This window comes from Saccostrea cucullata, unplaced genomic scaffold (assembly GCF_032062105.1).
Source record: "Saccostrea cucullata isolate Sc308-1 unplaced genomic scaffold, CSIRO_AGI_Scuc_v1 ctg415, whole genome shotgun sequence".
Taxonomy (NCBI): domain Eukaryota; kingdom Metazoa; phylum Mollusca; class Bivalvia; order Ostreida; family Ostreidae; genus Saccostrea; species Saccostrea cuccullata.
Window position 1 is genome coordinate 262,042 of NW_026926689.1, and position 9,233 is coordinate 271,274.

Genomic DNA, 9,233 nt, shown 5'->3' on the forward strand with positions numbered 1-9,233 from the left:
GTCATAATCACTTTCAACTTTCTTTTTCCCGTACTTTACGGCTCTAGTAGAATTATGTAGAAAATAAAGTATTTTCATGGAATTCAATTTGAAATCACCTGAAAAGTAGTCTGGATACCTATATTAGATTTGACATTATTTAAAAGAAGAGACCAAGGACATACAAATTACCGTTTTCTGAAAGACTGTAGGCAATCTGGATACATTTTGTTTGTGTGATATGGAAAAAACTCCCATATTCATGACTAATATTGAAAAAGTTTAAAATATGGTTTTTACCCTACAAATTATGCCCCGAAACACCTTTTTTGACCACGCTAAAGTTATAAAGCATCATTAAAGGAATTCATTTCTTGAATTTCATAAATCTGTAGGCACCCTCCATTTACTAGATCTTGACCTTAATCAGGTATGGGAAAAAAAAATATATTAATTATTATAAGGTATGGGTATATTTTTTTAATTAAAAGAAAAATAAGTAACGTCAGGTGCCTGTGAGGTAAACACAATGTTATGTTATATAATTCTTGACATACAATGGACTTTTGATTGTTTATTACATGAAATGCTCTGTAAACTGGTAATTACTTGGTGGTTCTTGAAGAAATAAATCCGTCTCAGTTAGAAATGCGTGTTACATCGCATCTGAATGTTATTTTTTGTATGTCATATATTTTGTTTTCAAGGATGTCAGTAACGATTTGACTGAAGATTAAACAGGCAATTTTTAAAATAATTTTGAAGCCATTGTTTTACATCAAAAGAAAGGATTTGCGCCAAAACATGGCTGAAAAATTGGCGACTCGGCGTTAAACAAAATACAGTCAATCATTCAAAAGAAAGGTCGATTTACTAGTAATACTAGTATTTCAATGGTGCAAAAATTATTCAGATTGGTCAACGTACAATAAAAGATACAGGTATTTAAAATTCAGTAACATTTCATATTTCCTACCAATTCTTAGGTTATATAATAAAAAATGAATAATAACACTGTCTTTGTATCAAACAGTACATCAATATATTTATTTCTAACAACTTTAAGTAATGACAAAAAATAACAGCTGTTTTTATTAGGAGAAACAAATGTAAAGTCAATTAAACTTTAATTTTCCCCTGATTTCCCTATATTAAAATGTATCTAAGAATTATAAATAAATCTAGGAATTATTATATATTAACCTAGGAAGAACACTTTGCATATACCCAATTACCCAATAAGTTTTCGATATTAAAAAATCAACAAATGTAACTATATATTGTGTTGATGATAACTCAGCTTTGAGTACTGTTATCAGATTAAATTCTTTTATCCTACCGGGTGCATATCTACACCACTCTCAAAATTTCTACTCATCAGTCAAACAAGAGAATTCAATCTTAATACCTAAACTAGTCATTTGACCGACTTCATTTCTTCTGGAGGTTTTCGCATCCCCAAACTAGTTGTTCGATGAAAAAAATAGAAATACATAACTTTACCGAAAAGTCCTTCGATATAATTTTTGATTGTCAATTTTGATTTAGATTAAAGAAAACATAAAGTTAAGAATTGTGAATCAAAAAGAAATCCCTGTCCAGTTCATTTAAGTAAAGGATTTTTTTTTCAGATCAGGAAATTAAAAAATGTTGATTTTTTTCAATCATATTTTAATTGAATTGGACTTTAATTCTAAAGTTAAATTTAAAAGTTAAGTTAAATTCTTATCAAGATAAACAAGTGAAAAAAAAATCACATATCAGTCAAAGACAAGCCTTCTTTTCGTCTGGATGTTTTGCGCATACCAACACTTGTCGGTTGATGAAAAATCATCAATACGTAAGTTTGTCGAAAAGTCTTTGGACACAATTACTGATAGTTAATTTTGATTCCTATCAAGAAGAACAAATATTTAAGAAAATGTGGATTAAAACAGTTCCATCAAGTCTGTTTCTTTAAAAGCTCTTTCCTAAGGACGAAATATATGGAAATAGTGTGGATTTCCAATCATATTTGGAATTCAATGACGAAACAAATTGACTAAGTTTATTTTGATTGGTCAATTTGCAAGGCCTTACAATGTGTTACATTGTATTGCAGCAGAGCATGCAGAGTGCAATATCCTTCAATGATACTATTATTTAAACAAGTACAATTAGTTTACTTGTTGGGAATATTCCCCCACCATCCACCCTCCAAAGACAGCCTATATATACATTTTTCCCTTGCAACTGATTATAAGTAGTAAAATTTGCATAATGTAAGTCTGTGACAAAGTTCGATAACTCAAATTATGGCCCTTTGAACAACGTTGATAAAATGATCTTTGCTCTCTGCTTTATATTATGCAAATGTTCAGTCAATGCTAACGGGCGGCAAGTTTGTAAACTATATAAGACTTCAGAGAGTCATTTCCATCGTGATCAAGTGTTAAAGCCATAGTGACTAACGGCAATGTCACTTGCAGAGTTTGGTTTTAGTGTGAGTTTATCTCACCAAACAAGCACTGCTACATTGAAAGCAGTACACAAAAGCACGTTTGATTGTTCTGCATTGGAAATCGGCGCTTTGCTTGACTGAGTCTCAAAATCTTCATTCATTACTCCAACAAGACAGTTTATTGGGGTTTTCCCCACCGTTTTGTCTATCACAGCAACAAAATACGACTTTATTTTAAAGTATTTTCAACTTATTCTTCATTAAATCATACTCAAACTAATATTGACCAAGTATGTTTTGAATTGACAGCAGTTGACAGAAGGTCAAGCAGTACAATGCAATGCAGTGCAGCTATATTTTTATTTAAAAGCAGATTGAATTAGCTTGCGAATTGATCGCATATACCCAATAAGTTTTCGATATTAAAAAATCAACAAATGTAACTATTGTGTTGATGATAACTCAGCTTTGAGTACTGTTATCAGATTAAATTCTTTTATCCTTCCGGGTGCATATCTACACCACTCTCAAAATTTCTACTCATCAGTCAAACAAGAGAATTCAATCTTAATACCTAAACTAGTCATTTGACCGACTTCATTTCTTCTGGAGGTTTTCGCATCCCCAAACTAGTTGTTCGATGAAAAAAATAGAAATACATAACTTTACCGAAAAGTCCTTCGATATAATTTTTGATTGTCAATTTTGATTTAGATTAAAGAAAACATAAAGTTAAGAATTGTGAATCAAAAAGAAATCCCTGTCCAGTTCTTTTTAGTAAAGGAGTTTTTTTTTTCATATCAGGAAATTAAAAAATGTTGATTTTTTTCAATCATATTTTAATTGAATTGGACTTTAATTCTAAAGTTAAATTTAAAAGTTAAGTTAAATTCTTATCAAGATAAACAAGTGAAAAAAAAAAATCACATATCAGTCAAAGACAAGCCTTCTTTTCTTCTGGATGTTTTGTGCATACCAACACTTGTCGGTTGATGAAAAATCATCAATACGTAAGTTTGTCGAAAAGTCTTTGGACACAATTACTGATAGTTAATTTTGATTCCTATCAAGAAGAACAATTAAATATTTAAGAAAATGTGGATTAAAACAGTTCCATCAAGTCTGTTTCTTTAAAAGCTCTTTCCTAAGGACGAAATATATGGAAATAGTGTGGATTTCCAATCATATTTGGAATTCAATGACGAAACAAATTGACTAAGTTTATTTTGATTGGTCAATTTGCAAGGCCTTACAATGTGTTACATTGTATTGCAGCAGAGCATGCAGAGTGCAGTATCCTTCAATGATACTATTATTTAAACAAGTACAATTAGTTTACTTGTTGGGAATATTCCCCCACCATCCACCCTCCAAAGACAGCCTATATATACATTTTTCCCTTGCGACTGATTATAAGTAGTAAAATTTGCATAATGTAAGTCTGTGACAAAGTTCGATAACTCAAATTATGGTCCTTTGAACAACGTTGATAAAATGATCTTTGCTCTCTGCTTTATATTATGCAAATGTTCAGTCAATGCTAACGGGCGGCAAGTTTGTAAACTATATAAGACTTCAGAGAGTCATTTCCATCGTGATCAAGTGTTAAAGCCATAGTGACTAACGGCAATGTCACTTGCAGAGTTTGGTTTTAGTGTGAGTTTATCTCACCAAACAAGCACTGCTACATTGAAAGCAGTACACAAAAGCACGTTTGATTGTTCTGCATTGGAAATCGGCGCTTTGCTTGACTGAGTCTCAAAATCTTCATTCATTACTCCAACAAGACAGTTTATTGGGTTTTTTTTCCCCACCGTTTTGTCTATCACAGCAACAAAATACGACTTTATTTTAAAGTATTTTCAACTTATTCTTCATTAAATCATACTCAAACTAATATTGACCAAGTATGTTTTGAAGACAGTAGTTGACAGAAGGTCAAGCAGTACAATGCAATGCAGTGCAGCTATATTTTTATTTAAAAGCAGATTGAATTAGCTTGCGAATTGATCGCATATACCCAATAAGTTTTCGATATTAAAAAATCAACAAATGTAACTATTGTGTTGATGATAACTCAGCTTTGAGTACTGTTATCAGATTAAATTCTTTTATCCTACCGGGTGCATATCTACACCACTCTCAAAATTTCTACTCATCAGTCAAACAAGAGAATTCAATCTTAATACCTAAACTAGTCATTTGACCGACTTCATTTCTTCTGGAGGTTTTCGCATCCCCAAACTAGTTGTTCGATGAAAAAAATAGAAATACATAACTTTACCGAAAAGTCCTTCGATATAATTTTTGATTGTCAATTTTGATTTAGATTAAAGAAAACATAAAGTTAAGAATTGTGAATCAAAAAGAAATCCCTGTCCAGTTCTTTTTAGTAAAGGAGTTTTTTTTTTTCATATCAGGAAATTAAAAAATGTTGATTTTTTTCAATCATATTTCAATTGAATTGGACTTTAATTCTAAAGTTAAATTCAAAAGTTAAGTTAAATTCTTATCAAGATAAACAAGTGAAAAAAAAAATCACATATCAGTCAAAGACAAGCCTTCTTTTCGTCTGGATGTTTTGTGCATACCAACACTTGTCGGTTGATGAAAAATCATCAATACGTAAGTTTGTCGAAAAGTCTTTGGACACAATTACTGATAGTTAATTTTGATTCCTATCAAGAAGAACAATTAAATATTTAAGAAAATGTGGATTAAAAGTTAAGTTCCATCAAGTCTGTTTCTTTAAAAGCTCTTTCCTAAGGACGAAATATATGGAAATAGTGTGGATTTCCAATCATATTTGGAATTCAATGACTGAAACAAATTGACTAAGTTTATTTTGATTGGTCAATTTGCAAGGCCTTACAATGTGTTACATTGTATTGCAGCAGAGCATGCAGAGTGCAGTATCCTTCAATGATACTATTATTTAAACAAGTACAATTAGTTTACTTGTTGAGGAATATTCCCCCACCATCAAACTTCCAAAGACAGCCTATATATATATTTTTCCCTTGCGACTGATTATAAGTAGTAAAATTTCAAGGCATAATGTAAGTCTGTGACAAAGTTCGATAACTCAAATTATGGTCCTTTGTACAACGTTGATAAAATGATCTTTGCTCTCTGCTTTATATTATGCAAATGTTCAGTCAATGCTAACGGGCGGCAAGTTTGTAAACTATATAAGACTTCAGAGAGTCATTTCCATCGTGATCAAGTGTTAAAGCCATAGTGACTAACGGCAATGTCACTTGCAGAGTTTGGTTTTAGTGTGAGTTTATCTCACCAAACAAGCACTGCTACATTGAAAGCAGTACACAAAAGCACGTTTGATTGTTCTGCATTGGAAATCGGCGCTTTGCTTGACTGAGTCTCAAAATCTTCATTCATTACTCCAACAAGACAGTTTATTGGGTTTTTTTCCCCACCGTTTTGTCTATCACAGCAACAAAATACGACTTTATTTTAAAGTATTTTCAACTTATTCTTCATTAAATCATACTCAAACTAATATGTTTTGAATTGACAGTAGTTGACAGAAGGTCAAGCAGTACAATGCAATGCAGTGCAGCTATATTTTTATTTAAAAGCAGATTGAATTAGCTTGCGAATCGATCACATATACCCAATAACTTTTCGATATTAAAAAATCAACAAATGTAACTATTGTGTTGATGATAACTCAGCTTTGAGTACTGTTATCAGATTAAATTCTTTTATCCTACCGGGTGCATATCTACACCACTCTCAAAATTTCTACTCATCAGTCAAACAAGAGAATTCAATCTTAATACCTAAACTAGTCATTTGACCGACTTCATTTCTTCTGGAGGTTTTCGCATCCCCAAACTAGTTGTTCGATGAAAAAAATAGAAATACATAACTTTACCGAAAAGTCCTTCGATATAATTTTTGATTGTCAATTTTGATTTAGATTAAAGAAAACATAAAGTTAAGAATTGTGAATCAAAAAGAAATCCCTGTCCAGTCATTTTTAGTAAAAGAGATTTTTTTTTTCAGATCAAGAAATTAAAAAATGTTGATTTTTTTCAATCATATTTTAATTGAATTGGACTTTAATTCTAAAGTTAAATTTAAAAGTTAAGTTAAATTCTTATCAAGATAAACAAGTGAAAAAAAAAATCACATCCCAGATAGCAAGCTTACGTTGGTCCAATGTTGGGCCACCGTTGTAAGTTACGTTGGTCCAATGTCGGAAAATGATGTTGGGCCAATGTAATTTTGCTCATCGGCGCAACGTTGCGCCGACATGTTGGCGCAGCGTTGGCCCAATGTCAGAGAACGATAATTCTGACGTTGGTCCAACGTTGGGCCACTGTTGTCACTTATGTTGGCCCAATGTCGGAAAAATTATATTGGGCCAATGTAATTTTGCTCATCAGTGCAACGTTGCACCGACATGTTGGCGCTACGTTGGCCCAATGTCATACAAAATTTACAATTCTGATGTTGGCCTAATGTAGGCCCAACGTATTTGTGCACCTACATGTAGGCGTTACAATGGCCCAATGTCAAACAATGATAATTCTTATGTTGGCCCAATGTCAAACAATGATAATTCTTATGTTGGCCCAATGTTGTCCCAACATTTTTGTGCACAAGGATATTTAGAAATCTATGGAATTCCATGGAAATATAAGAAATCCCAGGAATATACAATGAAAACTGAAATAATGATAACATCACAATTTATCATAGATCAAATCTATATTTCAAAATTAAAAAATCGTTTCTTTTACAATGTGTTTTGAAACAAATATTACATATACACTTATAGATGTACAATGTAAGCAATTTTTTTCAAAGTATTCTCACTGATTGACATTTCTTTGTAATAAAACAAACTATTTCTTTTTTTAAAATATGGCATTTGAGTTAATGACATTGGGAGAGGTCATTGCAGTTACAATGAACTTCCAGTTGCCCATGTACATTTACCGTACAAAGTTAATGAAAAGACTAGAGTGACAAACACATGTATTAAGTACAAAATATCCACTACACAACTATATTAATAAAAAAGATCCCATAAAATCAACACATGCTATTTTCCCCGAATATGCCAAAGATCCTAATCAAGTTAGATCCGAAATTTCTCAAGTGTCTGCTTGAATCACTTCCTCACTGATATCCCATGAAATTCACAATAATAAATAAATAAAAGATGGCGTTATGTTAGAGGGTTGCCAAATAAATGATCATGTCACGAACGGATTCACTTTAAGTAGGAAGGTTCAGAAAGTTCAATGTTGATCATTTCCATAGACACTTCAAACTTTGCTGGCACAATTTCTGACAGAAAAGATGACCATTAGGATGTATTATAAATCAATATCTATCGCATATATAAACAAAAATATATGACAAATAATAAAGTAAGGCTCTACAAGACTGTAAAGACAATTGATTATTTCAACCTGACAGTTCAGTATAGTGTACAATAGAAATTCACTATCTTGCAGTGTTTTTATTTAGGCAAAATTAGAAAAGGGGTCTGGGGGCCGCCTAGTGGGGCCCAGGGGGCGAAGCCCCCGGAAGCTCCTGGGTTCTAGAGATTTTGTAGGGTAAAAATGAGGTCTACCAATTAGACATATTTAAATTTTCTAGACGAAACTGTGATTTACGCTAACTTTGACAATTTTAGGGGGGGCGCCGGGTGCAACTGCGCCTCCCTTAAATCCGCCACTGTTTAGATTACCTGTCAGAATCCATTGTTATGTATTTTTAGTATAAGGAAATTAAGAATATAAACCTCTTGTTTACTTTAGAAGATGCAATATTTTTTATAGTTTTATGCTAAAAGATACAAGTTAATAAAAACAATGTTAGGTTATTTGTGTTACATAAATAAAAAAAAATTGAGCTGGTTCTCACCATTTTTACAAGCTGATTATTCGCCGGCGCTGTGGGAATCGTCTCGGGCACAGTCCACTGAATGCAACTATTAAATAATCAAAATAAGTGCTGAAAATGATCTTGAACATGCATTTAAAAATAAATATATATTATTACATTGTACAACATACTCTGTAAATGTTGAAGAGAGGAACACTAAAATTCCTGAATCGATCCCAAACGAGGAAATACGGGTTGAAATCCATCTTTATGAGAGATGTTTAGAAGTGTTAAATTATTATAACAAAATTGAAATAGCGCTTAGCCTTGCTCAAACGATTTCACTGCCAGGCATTTTATGTGTAGTGTCCTGACTAAGGAACAGTAGCAGAAGCAATTATTCATTCAAGGACAAATGTTAAAATATTTTGTAAATTGTACCTACCGCAGTACCGGGTCGTAAAATGTCTTCATCTTCTGTCAAAACAGAAATTCCATCCAAAGCTAGTCATGATTCTCCTTTTCGCGACACTCTCTTTCGAACTTTCCTTCTGTACAACATCAACATGACAAAAATTTAAATTTTGGCGCGATGTGTTGTTTAAATTAATTGCTTATCGAGCCCGACTTCGATCCCGACGTAATTGTACTATTAGTCGACAGTTTTAGAGAAAAATCTAAGTTATATTCCATAGTTTTGAAAATCTACGTAAGGGTTAAATAATTAAAAATGAATAAATAAACAAAGAAATGAAAAATAAAATAAATAAATATTTTTTTAAACGCTTCAACATAAGTTTACATAGCAACATTGGTTCAACAATGTCGGGCCAACATTAAAAAGATGTCCATACTTCAACATTAAAAATAACAATGTTCAGGCACGTAGCAACAGGGGGGGGTGGGGGGGGGGCTGGGCCTATAGTGAAATCAAGGAAAAATAGCAAAA

At 32.2% G+C, this 9,233-nt stretch overlaps 1 long non-coding RNA gene across 1 annotated transcript; it reads right to left on the reverse strand.

Annotated features, from left to right (window-relative positions):
* Positions 1 to 7,131: 7,131 nt before the first annotated feature.
* Positions 7,132 to 8,847, reverse strand: LOC134272415 (uncharacterized). The gene is made up of 3 exons (XR_009993188.1): positions 8,730 to 8,847; positions 8,324 to 8,390; positions 7,132 to 7,741 (listed from the first exon to the last, which is right to left on the reverse strand). It is a non-coding gene; the product is annotated as an uncharacterized LOC134272415 (long non-coding RNA).
* Between the last annotated feature and the right edge of the window lie 386 nt (positions 8,848 to 9,233).